The sequence below is a fragment of the Sinocyclocheilus rhinocerous genome, unplaced genomic scaffold (genome assembly GCF_001515625.1).
Source record: "Sinocyclocheilus rhinocerous isolate Xijiao unplaced genomic scaffold, SAMN03320098_v1.1 scaffold1639, whole genome shotgun sequence".
In the NCBI taxonomy this organism is placed as follows: Eukaryota; Metazoa; Chordata; class Actinopteri; order Cypriniformes; family Cyprinidae; genus Sinocyclocheilus; species Sinocyclocheilus rhinocerous.
This window is the reverse complement of record NW_015632472.1, coordinates 7,156-13,568: the sequence shown is the minus strand read 5'-3', so window position 1 is coordinate 13,568 and position 6,413 is coordinate 7,156. Positions and strand designations below refer to the sequence as shown.

The window sequence follows — 6,413 nt, the reverse complement described above, 5'->3', positions numbered from 1 at the left end:
GTTTTATTTTCACATTTAAAGTATAGTTTCATTTTTTTTTTATAATTTCAAATATAAGTATTTAACATGTTGTGTTTAAAATATCAAAACAATATTTATGCATTTGTAACCGCAGATTAAATGCATTCATGTCCCTCTACATTAACCAGTGTGTAAATACATCTAAATGGCACTTCAGATGCAGCTTCTGTGTTTCCTTTGCATTGCAAAGGTGAATTTTGTTGGTACCGATTTAATTTGTTTGGTAACAGCCCAAATGTCTTATTATTCAAATTGACTGATTAAATTTAAGAATTTGACTTAAAAGATGATGTACACTTTTAGAAAAAATGGCTTTATAAAGGTAAAAATGCTCATAAAAGGTAAAAATCTATTTAAACTTATTGGAAAAGATTAATTTCTATCAATGCTGTGAACTGACCACACAGAATAAGCAGAATATCAAAAATTTAAGGAGTCAGCTGTCCACGGTAGTCCTTAAGATACTACCACAATAACACACTCAGCAAAATATCGTCTAATTATAGTTATAGATAAAATCCCAGAAAATATCGAGATATCATTTTTTGTCAAAATCACACACCCTTTGTCTGCACATGCATAATATTTTTACAATTTTAAAAGAATTATGTCAATTCAGTATATCTGGTCATTAAAGGAAGAAACATACCTAAAGGAACAAAGTCACCATCGTCAACATTATCATTCTGATCTTCATCATCCCACGCACACACATATCGCCGAGACTGGTGCTGGAGCTGGAACCGGTGCTCAGCCAAGAGTGGCACTCGTTCAGAACTGGCTCATGTTTCCACCGGCAGGGAGCAGAACCCTTTACGTCACCAACATGTGACCGGAATAGCTTGTTAATCTCTTGCAGAAGGAAAGTGTTGGTCTCTTCTGCTGACCACTGCTGAATTGACATATTTAATTGTTATTGTCAATTTGCCTGAACTCCGACAGCACCTTGGCACCTTTTAAACGGCGGTCTCTCGTGGAAGCTCCACCTACTGACGTCATAGGATTCCTTGTTCGAGACCAGCAAGGTTTCGGGGCCTGTTTGGAACCGGGATCTGGGCACCAGCCCAGGATTATTTTTGATTGGAATAGCACAGCAGAGTGGTTACAGTGTGGTCTGGTCCGGAGACACTATAACAGACCGGATCATATGTGTGAACCGGCACAGACCACAAAACTTATCAGACCTATCTGAATTCTACACAGAATACTATATTTTATAGCGATATGGATGAGATGGATGATCTATATATTATAGATCATTGGTGGTATCTCTTTAACTCATCAGTGCTGTTTCTCATACCGAGTCTGTATAGAACAGGGGTAGGCAAGTTCGGTCCTAGAGAGCCGCAGTCCTGCAGAGTTCAGCTCCAACCCTAATCAAACACACCTGAACAAGCTAATCAATGTCTTCAGGATTACTAAGGCTATAGGCAGGTGAGTTTTCTTTTTCAGGGTTGGAGCTGAACTCTGCAGGACTGCGGCTCTCTAGGACCGAACTTGCCTACCCCTGGTATAGAACATAGAGTAATAGACTATTACAGTAATAGACTGTAAAAAAAACATGGACGATGCACCTACACTCTCTTCCGTTGAAAAAAAGTGAAGCCGCCAATGTCCCAATAGGGCACAGCCATATTGCGCTGATTTGGGACTAGAGTCTGCGCAGTGGTGAGCGAAATGGAACTGCGTCCTGCCCACACTCCCGCAGAGTTGATCGCAAGCAAGCTTTTTTAATTAGCCTGACAGCTCCCATTTTTGTCTAGTGATTGCCGTATAAAAGGTTTGCGTTGAAATATGGTAAATACAACTCCAATCTCCTCCTGAAGATCCCGAAAAAGTCTGTTTGCGCCTCAGTATGCTCAGAGAAGCTGTCAATCATGACGTCACACTCCCGTTATTATAGCATCACACAACTAACTAAAACCAAACTTATTTAAAATTAAAAAAATATATATTATTTGAAGTGAAATTTTATTTAGTTTGTCTCACGTCCCATTAGATTACATGGAGAGGGCGGGGTTTGACCAATACTTGGAGCAGCCACCTGGGGGCGATCGAAATGCCCTGGCTTCACTTTTCAAGACTTGTGCGGCACACTTGGTATAGACATACAGGTGCATCTCAATAAATTAGAATGTCGTGGAAAAGTTCATTTTTTTTCAGTAATTCAACTCAAATTGTGAAACTCGTGTATTAAATAAATTCAATGCACACAGACTGAAGTAGGTGAATGGCACCGGTGGTATCCACTGATCTACATCATCTATATTACGCTTTTGGCTATTTTAAAAAAGGGGCAGGGCTGCTCAATATGTCCCACCCCTTGACTAATTGTTTTAGTTGAAATTACATCACCACATAGGCACTTCAGTGGACACTCCAACACTCCAAGATTCACACCTGTAAGTAAATGCCGTTGTCACTCCCAAAAACTGATATTGTGACATATTATTTCATATTCATATCTGGATCATTTCAGTTTGTGTAACAAAGTGACTGAGGCAAATAAGGGTCATTGCATGCCATCATGTTTTTTTAGGAAGTATTAAATAACTGCTAAAAGAATTAGGACTCGTCATTCTGTTACTGTGATTAAAAACCCATAAACACACATTGTAATCCAATATCAGACATTGATCTGCACATTACAGTGAATTTAAAGCTGTCACAAAACAGTTTTTTTTTTATCCAGAGGATTCATTTCTACACATTATATAAAGTTCTAGAGCAGGGGTGTCCAATCCTGCTCCTGGAGGTCCACCATCCTGCAGAGTTTAGTGCCAACACACTTACCTGAAGTTTCTAGCGAGTCTGAAGACCTTTGCTTTGTTTGAAATCACCCCCTATTCCCTCAATCTCTATCTATAACCTACATTAGTCCACTTGGAGTAAATGAAAACAAGTGAGTGAATTCACAGACTTCACATGAGTGTGCAGGTTTACATAGTCTGTGCTTAATACTGTTTAATAATAATTTGATACTTAACTGCCAGTTCCAGTAGTAAGATAAAAAGATTAATCTTGAACTTTGTCAATGAAACTAGCACGCATAAACCTTAAAGTAATTTAGAAATCAATTAAAAAGGAATTTATGCCTGTATGATACTACACTGTGGCCACATTGGACCAGTGGTTTAGAAAATAGAGGGATGATTCAGCTGCAGATGCCATCTTCTGGTGAGACACGGAAATGAATTTGGCTCGAACATCATGGTGCATTATGGGTATTCACTAGCTGTTGGTGTACATCATTTGTCCACTCTTTATTGCGGTGCATTGTGGGACTGAATGAGCACACTGTGTAAAGTCCACTGTGGTTTTGGATGCCATTACAAATGGCTGTCTTCTCAAATAGTGCCCTATTCAAGGGTACAGTGGTGATTCCAGACACAGATCTTGATGAGCTGCTTCAGGTGTGTTTAATTATAGTTGGAGCTAAACTCTGCAGGACAGCGGCCCTCCAGGAGCAGGTTTGAGCACCCCTGTCCTAGAGACATTCTTGTTATAGGTTTTACTTTTTACAACCATAAAACAACATTCCTGTAACACTGTTTTTGACAACCTAGAAATAATTACATGATGAATCTATGATGATTCTGGAAAGTCACTTAGCTTATAAAAACTCTTCCCACAATCACTACAGGGATACGGTCTTTCTCCTGTGTGAATTCTCTGATGAACTTTGAAAGCAAATGAACTAGCGAAGCTCTTTCCGCAGTCGGAGCACAGGTACGGTTTTTCTCCGGTGTGAATCCTCTCATGGGTTTTACAGTGAGCCGAATTACGGAAACATTTCTCACAGTGTGAACACTGATACGGTTTGTCATCAGAATGCATTTTTTGGTGTAACTTTAGAGAAGCTGAGCTTATAAAATGTTTTCCACATTCACTGCACTGATAGGGATTCTCATTGCTGTGTGTGAGTAGATGGTTCATCAGATCTGATCTGAGACTGAAGCTCATCTCGCAGTGAGGGCACTGATACAGTTTATCAAAGTGTTTTTTTTGGTGTAACTTTAGAGAAGCTGAGCTTATAAACATTTATAATGGACTGACACTGATTTAACCTCAAAAGGATTGTTTACATACGACTGAACAAGAGCTGAACTACACAGAACTGACTTGTTATTAAAGAAAATAATATTTTATTTTAGAGAACATTCAGAAATATTTATTTCAGATGTAGATGTCTTCAGGAGTGTTTGTTTCAATTCAACATTGAGCCAGCACAGAGCAGGAATATTATCAAATTGAGATGTTACATGTTTCAGATATTGTCGCATTTCTACGCATTTTTCTAGCTTTGAAAATTGCTAATATAAAAGCTATTGTTTACTACAAATTTCATGGTTAAAACTTGGTCAATGTAGTAAAACAATAGGACATTTGTTATGGTTACGATAGTAAAACCATCGTTATTTTTTCATTAGACGAGCGGGCGAGGAAAAGCTTCATTCAAGCTCATTAAAACACAGAGACAGAAAAATAAGAATAGCATGCAAGTAAACATCTAAAACACATGAAAAATGTTAAACGGACTAAACACTTACCGTCTGAGTGCTCAGTCTCCTTTCTTTCTTCAGTGGTTTTACCGGAGAACTAAAGATCGTCAGAGCGCCTCCTACAGTACGAGCGATAGATGAAGAGAAGAAAAGACGCTCCCGCGGGTGTGTGGAGGGCTTTCAAACATTCATTTATTCAAACCTAATTTCTCTCATTAAAATGCCGTTCTATTTCAGTGGCGCTGCCAAGACATGGATATACTATATCTTTACGAAATTACTAACTAAAGACATAGACAATCGAATGTTAGTTAGTCAATAAATAGTCAGTAAATAGAAATGACCGTTAATTTTTGAATTACGCGAGTTCGCGCCTTCTGTGGGAGACCGGAGAAAACGCGGGAAGAATCAGAGAAGCGCAGAGGAAGATATATATCCACCTTATTTTTCATTGCAGAAGTAAGCCATTTTCTGTGAATGTGCGAGACGTCCGGTTCATTCGCCGCTGTAGGGAAATAACAAGAAAGTTCAGTAACTTTTACTTTTCCTGCTGTGATATTCCAACCATTTGTATATGCTTGCAGACAGTATTTCTCACAGTGAGTGTCATGGCGGACGCCCAAATTAAGGTGAGAAGATGTGCCATTTTCTGGGGACACGTCCTGGCCAGGATGTTTAAATTGCCTAAAATAACCAGGTTTGGCTGTTTTTTGCTGTTCTTTGCTTTTGAAAGCATGGAGCCGTCTGCTCTGCTCTCTATAGCTCTCACGATATTTAGATGTCATCCAATCAGGGGCGCCGCTATGGTTTGTGTGCCCCCTGAACAACATTTTTACTCAGGCCCCCCTCGGTAAAAATCGCATTCCGGGCCCCCTCAGTAAACCTCACAGTACACACACACACACACATATATAAACAAAAACTTTTATTTTGGATGCGATTAATCGTTTGAACAGCACTAATAAAAAAGTAAATAAAAATGTCTGAATGTGTTGAGTGAGCAGTTGAGCATTGTTTTTGTTTGCGTATTAATAATAACAGACTTACACATGTCTGATAATGTACGACTCCTAGATGTTACTGTTGATTACAATCGCCATCCATCAAAACTTTACTGGTGAGATACTGGTTTGCTTCATTCAGCCTCCAGACTAGTCCTGACTTCAGCAGTGACTTTACTAGGGGCAACAGAGAAATCACTCATTTTGGACAAGATTTAAGGATGTTGATTGGCTAAATTTTATGTCATGTCTAGAACATGTTTACAGCAGTTGACTAAACTGCTAAATAAACCCACCTCCTAATGCCGATTTCTTGATCGTCCCCAGAGCTGAACTTGAGACTGACAGAGGGGACATTTATGAAAACTGTATATTTTCCACAAATCATTTCCTATAATATCGTATCATACAAACATCAATTTATACAATTTATAATAAAAATAATTATTTTATGTGTGTGGCTCAGGGAGGGTGGTGCCACAACGCCTTCTACTGGCCCGCCACCATTGGTTTTGGGTAAATGTAATGGCTCGGTTCCACCTAGCGGTACCTTTCAGTACAGTACGATACACAATTATTCCTATTTCCATTGTCAGAAGTACCAAACCGCTATTTTGGGACCCTTCTGTTGGGATACCTAAAGGGTGGAGCTAGACTCACTACAGAACATTGATTGGTTGACTAAGAATCGCCACTTGTGCATGCTACAAGGGAAATGAAGCCTCTTCTTCACTCGTTCTGCCATGCTGCTCATGCGTGTTGGGCTTGTTTACATCAGAGTGTGCATTGATCGCAACTTTCCAGCATACCCCACGCCTATCAAGTAAGGTACTGTTGGCGGTGGAAATGCAAGCCAGATCAGGGTGTACCATCCCGAAACAACACCGCT

At 39.4% G+C, this 6,413-nt stretch overlaps 1 protein-coding gene and 1 long non-coding RNA gene across 2 annotated transcripts in view; one reads left to right on the top strand and one right to left on the bottom strand.

Annotated features, from left to right (window-relative positions):
- LOC107742521 (zinc finger protein 664-like) overlaps positions 1-6,413 on the bottom strand; it is a 21,542-nt gene that overhangs the window by 8,313 nt on the left and 6,816 nt on the right. The gene's annotated exons all lie outside the window — the stretch shown is intronic.
- Positions 2,012-2,683, top strand: LOC107742523 (uncharacterized). The gene is made up of 2 exons (XR_001640311.1): positions 2,012-2,135; positions 2,245-2,683. It is a non-coding gene; the product is annotated as an uncharacterized LOC107742523 (long non-coding RNA).